The 20,906-nt window shown below is 45.6% G+C and overlaps 1 long non-coding RNA gene across 1 annotated transcript in view; it reads left to right on the forward strand.

Moving 5' to 3' along the window:
• Nucleotides 1-13,049, forward strand: part of LOC147107886 (uncharacterized) — a 37,963-nt gene extending 24,914 nt beyond the window's left edge. The window contains exons 3-4 of the long non-coding RNA XR_015080900.1: nt 7,398-7,499; nt 10,434-13,049. This is a non-coding gene — a long non-coding RNA (uncharacterized LOC147107886). The remainder of the gene's footprint in view (nt 1-7,397; nt 7,500-10,433) is intronic.
• Nucleotides 13,050-20,906: the final 7,857 nt, after the last annotated feature.

The following is a 20,906-nucleotide window of genomic DNA, read 5'->3' on the forward strand; positions in this document are numbered from 1 at the left end:
CCGCCGAAAAAAAGCGGCCGCCCCGCACCTCCACCTTAACTTGCGCCTCTGCCGGCGCAGCAAGGCCCCGTGAACCTGGCGCTGGTAGCGAACGGCGCTACAGCGGCGTTCACTACCAAATATCACGATCAGGGCGCTAATGGGGCGCTGCGCACACCGATGACGTCATCGGTGGAGGCGCAGCGCAACAGGCTAACGCCACCATTAGCGCCCCCGCTGAATATCACGGGAGACGCAGCCAGTGGCGCTACAGCCACTGACTGCCTCTTTAGACGCTAAAAGGTGGCGCGACCCACCCAATTTTTCCCCCTTTGTGTCTTAATGCGAGGAGCACTCGTAATAAGGTGGATGAATTAGCTGCGCAAATAGATGTAAATGGATATGATATAATTGGGATTACGGAGACATGAATCCAGGGTGACCAAGGCTGGGAATTCAACATCCAGGGGTATTCAATATTGAGGAAGTACAGGCAAAAAGGAAAAGGAGGTGGGGTAACATTGCTGGTTAAAGAGGAGATTAACACAATAGTAAGGAAGGATTTCAGATTTCCAGCATCCGCAGTATTTTGCAATTATAGTAAGGAAGGATATTAGCTCTGATGATGTGGAATTTGTATTGGTAGAGCTGAGAAATACCAAGGGGCAGAAAACGTTAGTGAGAGTTGTATACAGACCCCCAAACAGTAATGCTGAGGTTGGGGATGGCATTAAATGGGTAATTAGAGATGTGTGCAATAAGGGCACAGCAGTTATCATGGGTTATTTTAATCTACATGTAGATTGGGCTAACCAAATTAGTAACAATACCGTGGAGGAGGAATTCCTAGAGTGTATACGGGATGGTTTCCTGGACCAATATGTCAAGGAACCAACTAGAGATCAGGCCATCTTAGACTGGGTATTATGTAATGAGAAAGGATTAATTAGCAATCTTGTTGTGCGAGGCCCTTTGGGGTGGAGCGATCATAATATGATAGAATTCTTCATTAAGATGGACACTGAAGTAGTTGACTCAGAGACTAGGGTCCTGAATTTAAATAAAGGAAATTACGATGCTATGAGGCGCGAGTTGGCTAGGATGAATTGGGGAACGTTACTTAAAGGGTTGACGGTGGATAGGCAATGGCAAACATTTAAAGATCGCATGGAGAAATACAGAATTTGTTCATCCCTGTTTGGCATAAAAATAAAACAAAAAAGGTGACTCAACCGTGGCTAACAAGGGAAATTAGGGATAGCATAAGATCTGAGAGGACATATACATTGGCAAAAAAAGCAGCCGACCTGAGGATTGGGAGCAGTTTAGGATTCAGCAAAGTAGGACAAAGGGATTAATTAAGAGGGGGGAAATAGAGTATGTGAGTAACATAGAAACATAGAAGATAGGAGTGGGAGGAGGCCATTCGGCGCTTCGAGCCTGCTCCGCCATTCAATGAGATCATGGCTGATCATCCAAATCAGTACCCTGTCCCTGCTTTCTCCCCATAGCCCTTGATCCCTTTAGCCTTAAGAAATATATCCAACTCTTTCTTGAATATATTTAATGAACTGGCCTCCACTGCCCTCTGTGGCAGAGAATTCCACAGGTTCACCACTCTCTGGGTGAAGAAATTCCTCCTCATTTCAGTCCTAAATGGCTTACCCCTTATCCTTAGACTATGACCCCTGGTTCTGGACTCCCCGGCCATCAGAAACATCCTTCCTGCATCTAGTCTGTCCAGGCCTGACAGAATTTTATAGGTTTCGATGAGATCCCCGCTCAATCTTCTAAACTCCAGTGAGTATAAGCCCAATCGACACAATCTCTCCTCATACGTCATTCCTGCCATCCCAGGTATCAGCCTGGTGAATCTTTGCTGCACTCTTTCCATGGCAAGAACGTCCTTCCTCAGGTAAGGCGACCAAAACTGCACACAATACTCAAGGTGCGGTCTCACCAAGGCCCTATACAACTGTAGCAAGACATCCCTGTTCCTGTACTCAAACCCTCTTGCTACGAAGGCCAACATACCATTTGCCTTCTTAACCGCCTGCTGCACCTGCATGCTTACCTTCAGCGACTGGTGCACAAGAACACCCAAGTCTCTTTGCACTTCCCCTTCTCCCAATCTATTGCCATTCAAATAATAATCTGCCTTCCTGTTCTTGCCACCAAAGTGGATAACCTCACATTTATCCACATTATAGTGCATTTGCCATGTTTCTGCCCAATCACCCAACCTGTCCAAATCGTACTGGAGTTTCACGACATCCTCCTCACAGCTTACCCTCCCACCCAGCTTTGTGTCATCTGCAAATTTGGAGGTATTACATCCAATTCCCTCGTCCAGATCATTAATATATATTGTGAACAGCTGGGGTCCTAGGACCAATCCTTGCGGTACCCCACTAGTCACTGCCTGCCATTCGGAAAACGACCCGTTTATTCCAACTCTTTGCTTTTGTCCGCCAACCAGTTCTCTATCCAAGTCAATACCTTGCCCCCAATCCCATGTGCCTTAATTTTGCACGCTAATCTCTTATGTGGGACCTTATCGAAAGCCTTCTGAAAGTCCAAATACACCACATCCACTGGTTCTCCCTTATCTATTTTACCAGTTACATCCTCAAAAAATTCCAGATTTGTCAAGCATGATTTACCTTTTGTAAATCCATGTTGACTTTGTCCGATCCTGTCACTGCTTTCCAAGTGCTCTGCTATTACAACTTTTATAATAGACTCTAGCGTTTTCCCCACTACCGATGTCAGGCTTACCGGTCTATAATTCCCCGCTTTTTCTCTACCACCTTTTTTGAATAGTGAGGTAACATTAGCTACCCTCCAATCCATGGGTACTGTTCCAGAGTCTATCGAGTTCTGGAAGATGACCAGCAATGCATCTACTATTTCTAGGGCCACTTCCTTAAGTGCCCTAGGATGTAGATTATCAGGCCCTGGGGATTTATCGGCCTTCAGTCCCATCAATTTTCCTAACACCATTTCCCTACAAATACTGATTTCTTTCAGTTCCATCCTTTCATCAGACCCTATGTTCCCCGGCATCTCTGGGAGGTTATTTGTGTCCTCCTTTGTGAAGACAGAACCAAAGTATGAATTTAGTTGGTCTGCCATTTCTTTGTTTCCCATTATAAATTCCCCTGATTCTGACTGCAAGGGACCTACGCTTGACTTCACCAATCTTTTTCTCTTCACATATCTATAAAAGCTTTTACAGTCAGTTTTTATGTTCCCTGATAGCTTACTCTCATATTCTATTTTCCCTTTCTTAATTAATCCCTTTGTCCTCCTTTGTTGAATCCTAAACTGCTCCCAATCCTCAGGATTATTGCTTTTTCTGGCCAATTTATATGTCGTCTCCTTGGATCTTATGCTATCCCTAATTTCCCTTGTTAGCCACGGTTGAGTCACCTTTTTTGTTTTATTTTTATGCCAAACTGGGATGAACAAATTCTGTAGCTCATCCATTCGGATTTGAATGTTTGCCATTGCCTATCCACCGTCAACCCTTTGAGTGCCATTCCCCAATCAATCCTACCCAACTCGCTCCTCAGACCATCGTAGTTTCCGTTATTTAAATTGAGGACCCTAGTCTCTGAGTCAACTACTTCATTCTCCATCTTAATGAAGAATTCAATCATATTATGATCGCTCCGACCCAAGGGGCCTCGTACAACAAGATTGCTAATTAATCCTTTCTCGTTACATAATACCCAGTCTAAGATGGCCTGATCTCTGGTTGGTTCCTCGACATATTGGTCCAGGAAACCATCCCGTAAACACTCCAGGAATTCCTCCTCCACAGTATTGTTACTAATTTGGTTGGCCCAATCTATATGTAGATTAAAGTCACCCATGATGACTGCTGTGCCCTTATTGCACGCTTCTTTAATTTCCCTTTTCATGCCATCCCCAACCTCCGCCTTACTGTTGGGAGGTCTATATACCACTCCCACTAATGTTTTTTTCCCCTTAGTATTTCTCAATTCTACCCATACAGATTCCACATCATCAGAGCTAATATCCTTCATTACAATTGTATTAATCCCTTCTTTAACCAGTAATGCTACCCCACCTCCCTTTCCTTTTTGCCTATCTTTCCTGAATATCGAATACCCTTGGATGTTGAGTTCCCAGTCTTGGCCATTCTTGAGCCACGTTTCCGTAATCCTAACCAAATCATATTCGTTTACCTCTATTTGCGCAGCCAATTCGTCCACCTTATTACAAATGCTCCTCGCATTAAGACACAAAGCCTTCAGGCTTGTTTTTTTAACGCTCTTAGACCTATTAGAATTATTATTTACTGTGGCCACGTTTGATTTAAACCGTTGATTTCTCTGACTGCCACTTTTGTTTTTCTCCTTCCTATCTTGTGCTTTTATCCCTGTTTCCCTTTCCTCTGTCTCCCTGCTCAGGTTCCCAACCCCCTGCCATTTTAGTTTAAACCCCCCCGAACAGTGCTAGCAAACCTCCCCGCAAGGATATTTGTCCCGATCTGGTTCAGGTGCAACCCATCCGACTTGTACAAGTCCCACCTTCCCCAGAAGCAGGCCCAGTGATCCAGGAAACTAAAGCCCACCCTCCTGCACCAACTCTTTAGCCACTCATTCATCTGCTCTATCCTCCTATTCCTATACTCACTAGCACGTGGCACCGGGAGTAATCCAGAGATTACAACCTTTGAGGTCCTGCTCTTTAATCTGCTACCTAGCTCCCTAAATTCTTGCTGCAGGACCTCATCCCTCTTCCTACCCATGTCATTGGTCCCAATGTGAACCACGACCTCTGACTGTTCAACCTCCCCCTTCAGAATGCCCTGCAGCCGTTCAGTGACATCCTTGACCCTGGCACCAGGGAGGCAACAAACCATCCTGGAGTCACGTCTACGGCCACAGAAACGCCTATCTGTTCCCCTTACGATAGAATCCCCTACCACTATTGCTCTCTCACTCTTTTTCCTCCCTTCCTGAGCAGCAGAAGCACCCCTGGTGCCGGGAAGTTGGCTGCTGCTGCATTCCCCTGGTGAGTCATCCCCCTCAACAGTATCCAAATCGGTATACCTGTTTGAGAGGGGGATGGCCACAGGGGTCCCCTGCACTACCTGCCTGTCTCTACTGCTCTGCCTGATGGTCACCCATTTCCCTTCTGCCTGTGCAGCCCTTACCAGCTTTCAGGGAACATAAAAATGGACTGTAAAAGCTTCTATAGATATGTAAAGAGAAAAAGATTGGTGAAGTCAAGCGTAGGTCCCTTGCAGTCAGAATCAGGGGAATTTATAATGGGGAACAAAGAAATGGAAGACCAATTAAATACATACTTTGGGTCTGTCTTCACAAAGGAGGACACAAATAACGTCCCAGAGATGCCGGGGAACATAGGGTCTAATGAGAGGGAGGAACTGAAAGAAATCAGTATTTGTAGGGAAATGGTGTTAGGGAAATTGATTGAAGGCCGATAAATCCCCAGGGCCTGATAATCTACATCCTAGGGTACTTAAGGAAGTGGCCCTAGAAATAGTAGATGCATTGCTGGTCATCTTCCAAAATTGGATAGACTCTGGAACAGTTCCCATGGATTGGAGGGTAGCTAATGTAACCCCACTATTTAAAAAAGGTGGTAGAGAGAAAACGGGGAATTATAGACCGGTAAGCCTGACATCGGTAGTGGGGAAAATGCTCGAGTCCATTATAAAAGATGTAATAGCAGAGCAATTGGATAACAGCGACAGGATCGGACAAAGTCAACATGGATTTACAAAAGGTAAATCATGCTTGACTAATCTACTGAAATTTTTTGAGGATGTGACTGGTAGAATAGATAAGGGAGAACCAGTGGATGTGGTGTATTTGGACTTTCAGAAGGCTTTCGATAAGGTCCCGCATAAGAGATTAGCGTGCAAAGTTAAAGCACATGGGATTGGGGGTAAGGTACTGACTTGGATAGAGAACTGGTTGGCAGACAGGAAGCAAAGAGTTGGAATAAACTGGTCTTTTTCCGAGTGGCAGGCAGTGACTAGTGGGGTACCGCAGGGATCGGTGCTAGGACCCCAGCTATTCACAATATATATTAATGATCTAGACGAGGGAACTAAATGTAATATCTCCAAGTTTGCAGATGACACAAAGCTGGGATGGGGCGTGTGTGCTGTGAGGAGGATGCAGAGAAGCTCCAGTATGATTTGGACAGGTTGGGTGATTGGGTCGATGCATGGCAGATGCAGTATAAAGTGGATAAATGCGAGGTTATCCACTTTGGTGGCAAAAACAGGAAGGCAGATTATTATCTAAACGGCAATAGATTGGGAGAAGGGGAAGTGCAACGAGACCTGGGTGTCCTTGTGCACCAGTCACTGAAGGTAAGCATGCAGATGCAGCAGGCAGTTAAGAAGGCAAATGGTATGTTGGCCTTCATAGCGAGAGGATTCGAGTACAGGAGCAAGAATGTCGTGCTGCAGTTGTACAGGGCCTTGGTGAGACCACACCTTGAGTATTGTGTGCAGTTTTGGTCGCCTTATCTGAGGAAGGATGTTCTTGCCATGGAGGGAGTGCAGCGAAGATTCACCAGACTGATACCTGGGATGGCAGAAATGACGTATGAAGAGAGATTGGGTCGATTGGGCTTATATTCGCTGGAGTTTAGAAGAATGAGAGGGGATCTCATTGAAACTTATAAAATTCTAATAGGACTAGACAGACTGGATGTAGGAAGGATGTTCCCGATGGCGGGGGAGTCCAGAACCAGGGGTCACAGTCTAAGGATAAGGGGTAAGCCATTTAGGACTGAGATGAGGAGGAATTTCTTCACCCAGAGAGTGGCGAACCTGTGGAATTCTCTACCACAGAAGGCAGTAGAGGCCAATTCATTAAATATATTCAAGAAGGAGTTACATATATTTCTTAAGGCTCGAGGGATCAAGGGATATGGGGAGAAAGCAGGGACAGGGTACTGAATTTGGATGATTAGGCATGATCTCAATAAATGGCGGAGCAGGCTCGAGGGTCCGAATGGCCTACTCCTGCTCCTATCTTCTATGTTTCTATGTTACTCCTCCACAGGTCCTGTAAAATCTAATCTCTCATAAATTCATTCCCAGCCATTTAATCTCGAGGGAAAGTTCTATGTAAGTACTCCCTAGTCCTAAAGGTTATGAAAATATCCAGAGTATTCATCGATCCTACATCTCCACTCTTGAACCTTCGCCCACTGCCCTCCACAGGCAACTGCACCACCCCTGCCACAAAAGCATAGCATGCATTGTGTTCCATGGAGAGTTTGGTCTGTCCTTGTCTCATAACCTTCACTCCAAACCATCACGGTTCCCATCTGTTTCACTGCTCCTGATACACGTACTGTCTATAATCCCTAACACCCATGTTGTTTTTTCTGTGTAACAGCTTCCTGTTCAACAATGCAGATGCCAAAGTTTCAAACACCGACATTTGGAACTCACCCATTTAACTTCAACAAGGCTATTATACATTTCACTGATGACGATGGTAATTATTTTTCCATTTTTTCGGACAGCAGCTGTTGGTGATGATTCTGCTAAACCTCCTCTCGACCCATCTTTTGTTTCTTTACTTGTCCCATTACCATCTCCTTTTGCCTTGCACCATCATCCCTTTTGTCATTTAATCTCTCCCGTCTTCCACCCTATCACAGACCTTCCCCTTTTGTTTTCCCCCTCCCCCCGCCCACCTTTTCCCCGCCTCTGTACTTGCTTAAAACCTGTTACATCTCTCTAACTTCTTCCAGTTCTGACAAAAGGTCAACGACCTGAAACGTTAACTCTGTTTCTCTCTCCACAGATGCTGCCTGGCCTGCTGAGTATTTCCAGCATTTTCTGTTTCTATTTAAGGAAACAAAGCTGTTGGACATGAAGCAGGGCACAGTGGGATTAGGTGCATGAATTCTAGGGTGGGATTCGTGTACTGATTTCTTTCTCACTGGTTATGTAGGTGTGGGCTATGATGCATTTGATAACTCTCCTGTGAAGCACCTTGTGATGTTTTACTACGTTAAAGGTGCTATATAAAGGCAAATTGTTGTTGTTGTTGCAGAGATGAATGATGTGGGGAACAATGTCTGCACAGTGCCATGGGCTTGTTGATTAAAATTATTGGAGATATTACTGTATCTCCAATCTACCTGAACCTGTGAAGTAACTTAGCACTAAACCCCAACATACAATAAGGTAGCAATTGCTTGTCGTTGCCCCCTGTTTTCCAGACGGAAAATGGGGGAAAACGTGACCACTTTCACAGGACTATGCTTTGCTAGCCCATGATCGATCCTCCCCCCGCCCCTCAGGACTTACCTGAGAGCCACTGCCAGCAAGCCCAGATTTGATCTCAGACTTTGGGCGAGCTGTCTCTGGGAGTGTGCCAGGCACTGACAGCTCACAACTATTATTGAAACGAAGCCCCAAGGCCCACAATAGGTGAGCCTCTATCCTCTGGCTTGTCAATTATTTTCGGGCCTGAAAATTGCCCTAACTCAATTTCTACCTGAATATGTCCTCTGCAATTGCATGGTTAGTGCAACCCTAAAACCAAATCATGAGTTTCTTCCCTCTCTCTCCCCCACTCCTGTTCTTATTGGGATATGATCCGTTCTCTTTACACCCTTTACCTAAAATACAGACTTTTAAATAGAGGTACTCACTGCCGAGGCGTTAGAATAAAGAGTATATGATACATGGGGCCCAATCACTCAATGATGCTATAAGCAGATACCCCTCACCATGTTCTACAAGCGGCAATGAGTATCTTTGTTACACCAACACTTGATCAACATTGAGCGGCACTGATATTTCCTGTCTGCATGGTAGTTTGATGGTGGGAGGAGGAAAGATTACTGGTGATGTCACAGTCATGTGAGGGCCAGCACTGCGATGGTTAATTTGAGGAGGATATGATAACTATATAAAAGCCCTGTGTGATATAGCTATATAAAATGGAAAGTATTTTACGAGTTCGGTTTGGATGAAGAAGGCTGTGATGAACAGGAAGTTTTGGTCATATTTCTATTCCTGAAGTTTATGGCCTAGAAACTCCAGCCCTCTGAGGGGTGAAATTCAGGAAGAGTTGTGAGGGAGAAGGAGCAGCACTCAGATCCGTTTTACACCGTGTAAATTACCCTGCAAATGCTGATCTGGGGGAGGGAGTGGGTGTATATTCTGCTTGCCCCACTTACGTTCCAGCAGCATTTTGGGGAAATGTCTACAGGGCGTTCCTTGGATGCCCAGGAATTCTACCATTCCACCTCTCTTCCTTCCTGTGGATTCCACTTCTGCTGAGAGCAAGTATGGATTCCATGGTCAGTCTACAAAAAGGCAGGGCAAACTTTCCGACAGTGACATTAAAAATGTTTCATTTACTTTGATCTTCAACCCTCTAAGGGCCTTGGGTTGCTCCCATCGGAGCAGCTCCAAGATTCCATCACTAAAGCAGGATGCGCCCCTCTGTTTTACCGTTACAAGCACGGGTCAGCTGACCCAAATATTCTAATGACCCCATACCCGGAATTTGGGACAGGCTCATAGTGAGGCCAAAGCAGCGGGCAGAAATCCTGCTCCACCACATTTCTGCTCCCTCCTAATACATCGTACGCTACCTAGACTTGATCTACTTCTAATATTTTTATTTATAGGAAACTAGCAGTCACTTTAATGTTAGTTACTATAACTAATGGAGTGAGCCTTTGGCTTACCGGTAGAATCTGCACCTCTGAGTCAGAGGGTGAAGGATTTGAGCCCCACTCCATACTGCCCTGCCGGCGAGTGCAGACTAGAATATGGTCTTGAAATACTTGGTTGACAGTCTGGATGGAGTAATTATTGGTTCAGTGGTAGTATTACCCCGAGTCAGACAGGTTGAGTTTGAGCCCCACTCCAGTCAGTCCTCGCAATTGGAGACTGGGGCACCGGCTCTGAATACAAGGTTCACAGCCAGCGGGGGTACTCGCATCTGATGCGTACGAGTCGTCCTCCCTTGCCATAAGGGTAGGTGGCGTCGTAAGCCTTGTTGCAGCCCACCTTAGAAGATAAAAATTGTGAGGAAGGCAATTGCAAACCACCTCAGCTACTCTTCCCTAGTAAGTAACACAATAATCTCATGTGTGAGACTTGAATCAAGACCTACCCTAGGGCAGAGCATGGTGGATGGACAGGCTACAAGAATTAGTAGTAGAATGTATTTTATTACACAGATAACATATCTGCAGTTCGCTGCTATGAGGCACTGGTTTTAATATGACATTAAAAGCTGCTTTGTGTTCCAGTAAAACCAGGTGATAAATGCACTCAGGTAATAAATGGATTTGGGTCTGATGTTTATTTAGATAGCAACCGCAATCCTCTTTGACTTTAAATATATGTTCGATTGGCAGCTTTACTTGATTTTGAAAAAAAATTATTTCCCTTGTTTCAGATTCAAGTTCAGATAGCTAATCAAGAGGATGACAAGAGATTCCATGAGGGGAATTGGTCAAGCACTTCACATACAATTATTCCTAATAAAAAATATCTTTATTTTCTGTATTGGAAGGGGGATATATAGTTCTGTAAACATTGTGCTGGGTGCTGTATTTTTCTTTGCCGCTCTTTATTGATTCTTTTAAAGAAACCAGTTCTATAGTTTGCAGCCTAAACCACAGTCTGATTGAGTGATTATTGTACTGTTTGTCAAAGTTCACGAGCAGGCTCCTAACATATCCAATAACCTGAAGAAAGTAACAGGGGTTTCTGATCGACATCTGGGCGTGCTGCATTGTATTGCACAGTAAAGTCACGCTCTGGCTCATTGGGTGCAAAAGATCTCGTACTTGTCTTTGGAGTTGAGCACAAGCAAAATATTAGTGTAAAAATTCAATTTCTTTTAGTCCATTTAATCTCATCCTTACAGAAGGACAACGTCTCATTGTTTCATAAATGAGTCCTATGTTCTGGCCTCAACTAGCTGTTGCTCACCCTTCATTGGTGAGCACTCTCGCCTGAGTCAGAAAGTTGTGGATTCAAGACCTACTCCAGAGACTTGAGCACAAAATCTAAGCTGACACTTTAGTACAGTGCTGAGGGAGCGCTGTACTGGTGGAGGTGCCGTCCATTGGCTGAGATTAAATCGAAGCCCTGTCAGCTCCCTCAGGTGGACGTAAAAGGCACTATTTGAAGAAGAGCTGGGGAATTCTCCCTGGAGTCCTGGCCAATATTTATCCCTTAACACCATTAAAACAACAACAAAAATAACTTGCATTTCTATAGTGCCGTTAACATAGTAAAATGTCCCAAGGCTTCACAGGAGCAATTATCAAACAAAATTTGACACCTAGCCACATAAGGTGACCAAAAGCTTGGTCAAAGAGGTGTATTTTAAGGAACCCAGGACCCAGGCAGCTGAAGGCACTGCCATCAATGATGGAGCGATTCAAATCAGCAATGTACAAGAGGCCAGAATTGGAGGAGCACAAAGATCTCGGAGGGTTGTAGGTTTGGAGGAGGATACAGAGATAGGGAGGGGCGAGGCAGTGGAGGGATTTGAAATCAATGAGAATTTTAAAAGTGTTGCTGGACAGGGTTCCAATATTGGTCAACGAGCACAGGGATGATGGATGAACGAGACTTTGTGTGAGTTAGGATACGGGAAGCAGAGTTTTGGACGAGTTCAAGTTGATGGGCGATGGGAGACCAGCCAGCAGAGCGTTGGAATAGTCGAGTCTGGAGGTAACAAAGGCATGAATGAGGGTTTCAGCAGCAGATGAGCTGGGGCAGGAGCTGAGACGGGCAATGTTAAGATTATTTGGTTATTATCACATTGCTGTTTGTGGGAGCTTGCTGTGCATAAATTGGCTGCCATGTTTCCTACATTACAACAGTGACTACACTTCAGAAAAAAGTACTTCATTGGTTGTAAAGCGCTATATAAATGCAAGTTTTTCTTTCTTTGAATGAAACACTTCCTGGTGTCTGCCCTAAATTTGCCTTTCAAAACCTTGATCCTGTGGCCTCTACTCTGCTGCCCTGGTGTACCCTGGGCTAATTTCTCTAACCCATTATATGTCTTGTGCACCACTATAAGGTGACCCCAAGACATCTGTTTGCAGCTGAAGTGCCCTAGTTACAGGAATCATCCCTCAAAACTCATCATATACTCAGATCGACCTTGTTAGTCTCCTCTGCACTGCCTTATCTCTGGATAGCCTGCCACAACTATATGTAATACTCCAAGTGGGGCCTCACCGGGGTGCTGTATAGCTCCCCAGTGAAATCTGACTTCAACTGATTTGGCAACATCCTATTTGCTTTGTTTATTCCTGCCTTATGCTGTTTGAATATGTTGAGTCATGAATCAAATAATACCCCAATCTCTTTCAACTTTCCTCTTGATAAGTTTTGTCCCACTCTATTCCATAGCAACTTTACTTCTGACTAATGGGTCTACTGTGGAGTTGCCCACAGTGAGTCAGGGATCCACTTTTCCATGACGAATAGAAGATGCCCCCCATGACAACTTATAAATATATATTTTTTTAATTGGGCCCTCCTTCAGGGGTCCAGGCCTTGTGCCCCTAGGTGAACCCCAACTTTGCTGCCAATCTGGTGGACTGCTGCCAGACTTACACCAAGGGGACATTTGAACAGCTGTAGATATTATGGGCAATTTTAAAAAATATTATATCTGCAATAATGAAGACTTTAAACAAATTATATAAGATTTAAATCATGTATAAAATTGGGGCAGATGAAAATATTGGAATAATAAATATGCGTATGTATTGATTCGATAGAAATTGCATACCTCAGTTTATTGGATCTCTGTAGCATAGAAGGCAGTAGCTAGTCTCTGTATTGGAAATAAAACCCAAAATAAACATGTTAAAAGCTTAGTTAAAACATTGGATGTTTGTGTTTTATTTTGTTATATATTTTAACTGATCCTGGGTAAGACTATGTTCAGATGCAGGAGCATCTTTTGTTTGTGTTGTTGCCTTTTAGCTGGTCAGTTTAGACAGTCTGTTATATTCACTGATAAATGACATTTTTAGTGGTTGTGCTGTTTTTGTTGGCTCAGATGATTTTCATCTCACTCATACCCAATCTCTTAATGCCACTACACGTACCCTCTGGCAGTAAAGCAACTGAAAATTAAATATGTCCCTTCGAGTAAATCTTCTTCCCACTCTCGTTTCCTCATGGAAAACAAAGAGATGAATGAAGGTAAAGGGACTGGGCAGGTGCTCTAGAAGAATGCAAAGAGGAAGTGGATCACACAACCAACCTGGGGCCTGGGTGCAGCAGCAACATTCAGCCTCTACACCAAAAAAAATCACTTCCAGTGAATGAAGCAAATAAAAATGAAATAAATCTCATTCCCTCTTGTCTTTCTTCATAGGGGAGCAAATGATGGACAACAATGCCAAAAATGGAGGGGCTGGCGTAGGGCCTAGGATTGGCGTAGGCCTGGGGATGGCGGGCAGACAAAATGGGGCACATTGCAGCAGGGCTAGGGTAGCTAAGGTTGGAATAGTGCCTGGAAGCCCACAGACGGGCTGAAGGGGGACTGCGGCAGTGGGGAAAGGAAACATGAGGGAGGAAAATATGAAATTTAAGATGTAGATCTCCAACCTCCCTTCCTCTCCTAAGTCCTTGAATGTGTTGTCGCCTCAGAAATCTGTGTCCATCTTTCCAAATTGAACCTCTCCAATCAGGTTTCCACCCATGCCATAGCACTGAAACAGCCCTTATCAAAGTCGCAAATGATATCCTATGTGACTTTGACCCTGGTGCACTATCCCTCCTCATCCTTCTCGATCTGCCTGCAGCCTTTTTTTAATTAGTTTATGGGATGTGGGCGTCGCTGGCAAGGCCAGCATTTATTGCCCATCCCTAATTGCCCTTGAGAAGGTGGTGGTGAGCTGCCTTCTTGAACCGCTGTAGTCCCTGTGGTGAAGGTGCTCCCACAGTGCTGTTAGGGAGGGAGTTCCAGGATTTTGATCCAGCGACGATGAAGGATCTGCGATATACTTCTAAGTCAGAATGGTGTGTGACTTGGAGGGGAACTTGGAGGTGGTGGTGTTCCCATATGACTGCTGCCCTTGTCCTTCTAGGTGGAAGAGGTCGCGGGTTTGGGAGGTGCTGTCGAGGAAGCCTTGGCGAGTTGCTGCAGTGCATCTTGTAGATGGTACATGCTGCAGCCATGGTACGCCAGTGGTGGAGGGAGTAAATGTTTAAGGTGGTAGATGGGGTGCCAATCAAGCAGGCTGCTTTGTCCTGGATGGTGTTGAGCTTCTTGAGTGTTGTTGGAGCTGCACTCATCCAGGCAAGTGGAGATTATTCCATCACACTCCATACTTGTGCCTTGTAGATGGTGGTAAGGCTTTGGGGAGTCAGGAGGTGAGACATTCGCTGCAGAATACCCAGCCTCTGACCTGCTCTTGTTGCCACAGTATTTTGACACGGTTGAAAACATCTTCCTCCAACACCTCTCTTCTCTTGTCCAGCTGGGTGGGACTCTTTCGCCTGTTTCAATTCTTATTTGTCTATTCAGATTCAGAGAGTCTCCTGCAATGGCTTCTCTTCCTGCTCCCACACCATTACCTCTGGAGTCCCCCCAAGGAGCTATTCTTGGCCCCCTCCTATTTCTCATCTACATACTGCCTCTCAACGACATCATCCTCAAATTACATGTTGGAAAGACTGAAGCCATTGTCTGCAGTCCTCGCCACAAACTCTGTTCCCTAGCCACCAACTCCATCCCCCTTCCTGGCCACTCTCTGAGGCTGAACCAGACTGTTTGCAATCTCGGCATCCTATTAGACCCTGAGCTGAGCTTCCGATCCCATATCTTCTCCATCACCAAGACCTACTTCCACCTCCGTAATGACGCCAGTCTCCGCTTGTGCCTCTGTCCATATACTGCTGAAGCACTCATCCATGCTTTTGATACCTCCAGACTGGACCATTCCAATGTTCCCTTGCCAGCCTCCCACCTTCCACACTCTGTAAACTTCAGCTCATCCAAAACTCTGCTGCCCATATCCTAACTCACACCAAGTCTCGCTTACCCATCACCCCTGTGCTTACTGACCTACATTGACTTCCGGTCCAGCAACTCCTCGAATTTAAAATTTTCAGAGGTGGCAAGGTCAAGGGGGAGCCATAGGTGCAGATGGAGAAATTGATTTCCAAGATAAATTGATCGCACAAGGGGTGTGTAGAGGGAACGTGACCAGGTACACACCATCTGACAATAAGAACGTGGGGGAAACCCTGAAGATCCCATAATAGGATAGATTTTCCAAGTTCTCACTATGGTAAGGTATCTTACAAACCACAAGCATGCATTAGAGCAGGGTTGTCAAACTCATATTGTACGGTGTGCCTGATCCGATATCCTGGCACTTGGTGAGGGCCACATTCAGCAAAGGTTATTAAAATATGGGGATCGGGTGGGAAAGTGGAGTTGAGGTTGAAGATCAGCCATGATCTTATTGAAAGGCAGTGACATCACAATATTGACAATGTGGTCGACACGCATCATCGGTGACATCACAATATTGACAACATGGTCGACCCGCATCATCGGTGACATCACAATGACTATTGACAACACAGCACAGCCGTGCATCACATTACTGACGAGGTGCTGGTATCCTCATACGTTATCCTCCTTCTGGCATGCACCTCTTGCTTTCCTCCCCTCCCCTCACCATGACTCAACCCTTGTGACTTCCTCATTTCACACACCGAAGAAATGCAGCCTGCCCAGACAGTAGGTGACCAAGAAGAGGGAGAGGAGAGTGAAGAAGAACAAGAAGAAGATGATTGATTTGACACTCCCAGCCACCAGCTCCTCAAGGTCAACCAACAAAGCCCACTGAAAGTCAGCAGCCTTCCACCAGCCATGCTGCAGCCACTGGGGTAGCACTGCGTGACATCAGGATAGGCAAAGGCACACACAAGACAATCATTAAGAGAATACATAAGGGTGATAAGTTGATTTCTTGATGACATATTGGATGGATAGATGTATAAAGTTGGATTGGAAAGTTTGCCTTGTGGTGCCTTTTATTTCAGCATCGTGGCCAAGAGGATGCTGTGATGGTCAGTAACAAAAGGAAGGTAAGCTGTGGGACTAACGTTGAAAGGGGAATTCCAGTTGTGGTCATTGGGACCGCAGGCGGATGATTCCATCCCGGATATCCCGGCAGAGAGAATGCAGTGTATAGTGCAGGTTGTGTGTTATTAAATCAATATTTTGATGAATGTTGTGCCTAACGTGCAAATGGTTTCTCACTTCATGTGCTGCTCCTCCTCAATGTCTTGTGCTGTGCACAGAGTCGTCTTAAACAGAGTGTTAAAGTTGGGAATTTGGAAAGCGTGGAAGTCTCTGGTAAGTACTGGTTGAGTACTAGGTGTAAAAAGTGAAATTTAATTTGAATTTAACATTTTGAATTTTGTAGTGTATGTACCTTTAAGAGGAACTATGTTTTTGAAGCCCCTGTATACTGTAGTACCAGTAGTGACCACTCGGGTATATAAGCCTGTGTGGCGTCTTGTGTAGTTAGTTCACCTCCAGACTTGTTAAATCAACTCCTGCATTCCGTGTCTCCATTAACACACGGATCTAACAGTGGCGACGGGTTAGAAACGAACTTACCTGCAATTCGGCAGCACCTCAAGGGGATCGATTCCTCAGACGAAGGTCGAAGCCAGAAGCAAGAAAAATAAATAAATAAATAAATAACTCGAAGAAACTCGAAAACGAGGGCCAGGCTTGGTCTCCAGTCTGTGGTTCCCCAGCTAAACGGGCTGGTGGCAGGTAGTGCACTGATCCTTCCTGGGCTGCGGCGGGCTAGAGCTCGATCGGGTGGCTCTGCAACGGGGCCGGGCAGCGAGTCAGGAGGCAGAGGCTGAGAGAACCAGGCCTACGAGCAAATCGCCCCAAGTGCGAACTTTTCCAGAAACAAATATCATATTGTGGCCATGTCATTAACGAAGAAGGGTTGCATAAGTCACCTGAAAAAATTGAAGTGGTCGTAAAGGCCCCAGCGCCTGAAAATGTCTCACAATTAAGGTCGTTCCTGGGATTAGTAAATTACTATCATAAATTTTTACCAAACTTGTCGACGGTTCTGCACCCGCTTAACGCACTGCTACAAACGGGAGTAGTTTGGAAATGAAGCGAAGACTGTAAACGTGCCTTCCATAAATGCAAAGGCTTGATCACGTCCAGGGAAGTGTTGGCTCATTACAACCCATCACTACCAATCAGACTGGCGTGCGATGCATCCCCTTACGGCGTGGGAGCGGTATTAACGCATAGATTCCCTGATGGCTCGGAGCGGCCAATAGCTTTTGCGTCACGCTCATTGAACTCAGCTGAGCGTAACTATGCCCAGATCGACAGGGAGGCACTCAGCCTGGTGTGGGGGGGTGAAGAAATTCAACCATTACCTACACGGACAAAAATTTACCTTGTTGACTGACCATCAACCCCTCGTCTCCATATTCAACCCTAAAAAGGGCGTTCCCATTATGACAGCGCAAAGGCTACAGAGGTGGTCCCTTTTCCTAGGGGCATACCAATATGACATAGAATACAAAGGAACAAAACAGCATGGGAATGCTGACAGGTTATCGTGCCCACCGTTGCCAACGGTGGAAGAGGCGCCTACAGTGGACCCAGTGGAGATGTTCCACTCGACCATAGTGGAATGTCTACCGGTGACAAATTCTACCATTGAAAAGGAAACGCGAAATGACCCGATTCTCTCACGAGTCTACGATTTAACGGTGAAGGGATGGCCAGCACATGGCGAACCACTGTTGCCAGCATTCTCGCAAAGAAGAGAACAGCTGTCAGTGTGCCGAGGAACCTTGATGTGTGGATCCAGAGTGGTGATTCCACCCAAACTCAAGGATAGAGTGCTAAAGGAGCTTCACGAGGGGCATCTGGGTGGAGTGAAAATGAAGAACTTAGCCAGAGCGTTTGTGTGGTGGCCAAGTATCGATGGAGACATCGAAGAAATGACCAAGAGCTGTCTAGGATGCCAGAAGGTCCAAAACGCCCCACCACAAGCCCCTCTACATCCATGGGAGTGGCCCTCATCTCCATGGCAAAGGGTACATATCGACTTTGCTGGTCCATTTATGGACTCAATGTTCTTAATCGCGGTGGATGCACACTCCAAGTGGCCGGAGGTAATAAAGATGTCCTCCACCACCACGGAAAAAACCATCACAGTATTAAGGACCATATTCGCCAGGAATGGGCTGCCTGAACAGATCTGTTCTGATAATGGACCGCAATTTGTATCCGAAGAATTCAGGAAGTTCTTAAAAAACAATGGGGTTAAGCACTACACGTCCGCCCCATACCATCCCGCCACCAATGGATTGGCTGAAAGGTTTGTCCAGACCTTCAAGAAGGCCATAAAGGCCATGGGTAATGAAGACATAAATCTACAACATAAGGTAGATAACTTCTTGTTTGCGTACAGGAATGCAATACATGTGGTTACAAACCAAACCCCCGCCATGATGTTTTTGAATAGAAGACTAAGATGCCGGCTGGATTTGGTCAAGCCAAACGTCAGAAGGGACATAGAGAACCGGCAATTTCAAAGCATGAATGAAAGGCCAACTAGAACCTTCCAGATAGGTCAACCAGTTTTGGCCCGGGACTACCGTACCGAGAAATGGCAGCCTGGAACTATTTGCACATGACTAGGACCGCTGATGTATACCGTGGACATTGGAGAAAGCATAATAAGGCGCCATGCTGACCAGATCATAGAGTCATCTGAAAGAGGACAACCTACACCACAACTCTATACGCCTAGTGATGAAGCAGAGATACCCATAGTATCTGCCTCCGATCCGGTGATACTGGAACCAGATGAACCCGACACTGGCATTGAAGCCGAATCGACCTTGCCAAAAGAACCTACTACTCCACCGAAACCTACTACACCACCGAGGCGTTATCCGGACCGAGTCAGGGAGCCTCCAGAGAAACTGAATTTGTAATTCAGCAAATGTGTATATTATTGTTCTTGTAAAAATTTTATTTAATGATTACTTAAAATGTTATGTACTATTTATCTAAAAGGGGAGGAATTGTAGTGTATGTACCTTTAAGAGGAACTATGTTTTTGAAGCCCCTGTATACTGTAGTACCAGTAGTGACCGCTCGGGTATATAAGCCTGTGTAGCGTCTTGTGTAGTTAGTTCACCTCCAGACTTTGTTCAGTAAACACTTGTTAAATCAACTCCTGCATTCCGTGTCTCCATTAACACATGGATCTAACAAATTTAACTTAACTTTAAAAACTGTAAAATAAACTGTAGTTAACAGAAACTGACAGTTACTAGTTGCTAATTTCTGTGAGCAGGAAGCTGAATCAACACTTATAACTTGGGTATGGCTCAAAGGTGTATAAAAGTAAATCGTATCTGCTAATGCACAGCGTGGTCTTAAACAGAGTGTTAAAGTTGGGAATTTGGAGAGTGGGAATTCAGAGCAGAGGGGGAAGGAGGTGCAGCTTTTTTTTGCCACCACTACTTGTAGTGGTTTGTGTTACAGGTGGATATTTAATTTAATCTACCTATAACTTAAACTAGATCTAGCAATTAGTTAAAAAACAAAACTATAAGCTAATTAAATATAGACCTAGAAAATCGGGGGTTTAGTGCCAGCCTTTTAGGCCTGTTTTGAAGAAAAAATGGCGACCATCTCGCTTCCTCAGTGGCCACCATTTTTGGCAGGTCGGCAAGGCTGCTGTTGCCTGCGCTTGTTGCAGAAATGGAAATGATGCAGATTGTGACGTCACTGCGTGTGTAACGCTCACTTGATGCACGATCTTCCATTTTCGCCATCACCGCACCGTGTACCGCCCTCTCTTAAGCACGGCCAGCTGACTAAACATTCAGCAGCAGGAAGGAGCCTCCAGCAGCGATATTTAAAGGGATCATCAGCAACAACTTGCAGCTGACATGGTTTCAGTTTTACTGGCTCTGTGTAACTTTCTGCAACTCTTGCAGCTTTCTAAACTTGTGCAAAGTTCCTGAGATGACAATGAGTGTTGGTACAAGTGGAGAACACCTTCATTCTCATTTAATGGCTTCTGCTCACACCATTTGCTCACAGTACCCCTCACGCTCGAGTGTCTTCAGGAGAGGGAGTGGAGGCAGCGATGAAGAGGAGAAGATGCGCGCAGAGGGAGGAGGAGGAGGGCTCTCAACAGGAGGCCTTACCCACCTAGGGTCTTCCGAGAGCACTTCTCTTACCTCCACCTAAGCAAGGAGCAGTGTTTTAAGAGGCTTTGCTTCACCAAGAAGGTGGTCACAGAACTCTGCCACATCCTGCAACCTCAGAGCAGGGTGACCATGGTTCTCCCAGTTGCCCTCAAGTTCACTGTGGCCCTCAATTTCTTCACCAATGGATCCTTACAATCTGCAGCAGAAGACATAGCTAACATAGTTCATCATCCATCGTTGCATCCGGGAGGTCACATAGGCTCTCTAGTCCAGGAGAAGGGATTACATTGTCTACTCTCTCAACAGAGAGAAGCAGGATGAGCGTGCATGTGGCTTTGGTAGGCTACCATGGAGCAGGGCGCTCGGAGACAAGGGCTATCCGCTCTGCACCTGGCTGATGATTCCCCTTCCACAACCCCAGCACTCATATAATGACAGCCATGCTGCCACCAGGAACATCACCAAGCAGACCATAGGGGTGTTCAAGCAACGGTTATGCTGCCTTGACCACCCGGGAGAAGCCCTCCAGTACTCGCCGGAGCGGGTGTCCCATTTCGTGGTGATCTGCTGCATGCTTCAGAACATAGCCATCATGAGGGCATAGCCCTTGCCACCAGGGATTGCGGGACCACCTCAGGAGGAGGAG

This window comes from Somniosus microcephalus, chromosome 14 (assembly GCF_052327205.1).
Source record: "Somniosus microcephalus isolate GS21.2 chromosome 14, FLI_Smic_1.0, whole genome shotgun sequence".
NCBI lineage: Eukaryota > Metazoa > Chordata > Chondrichthyes > Squaliformes > Somniosidae > Somniosus > Somniosus microcephalus.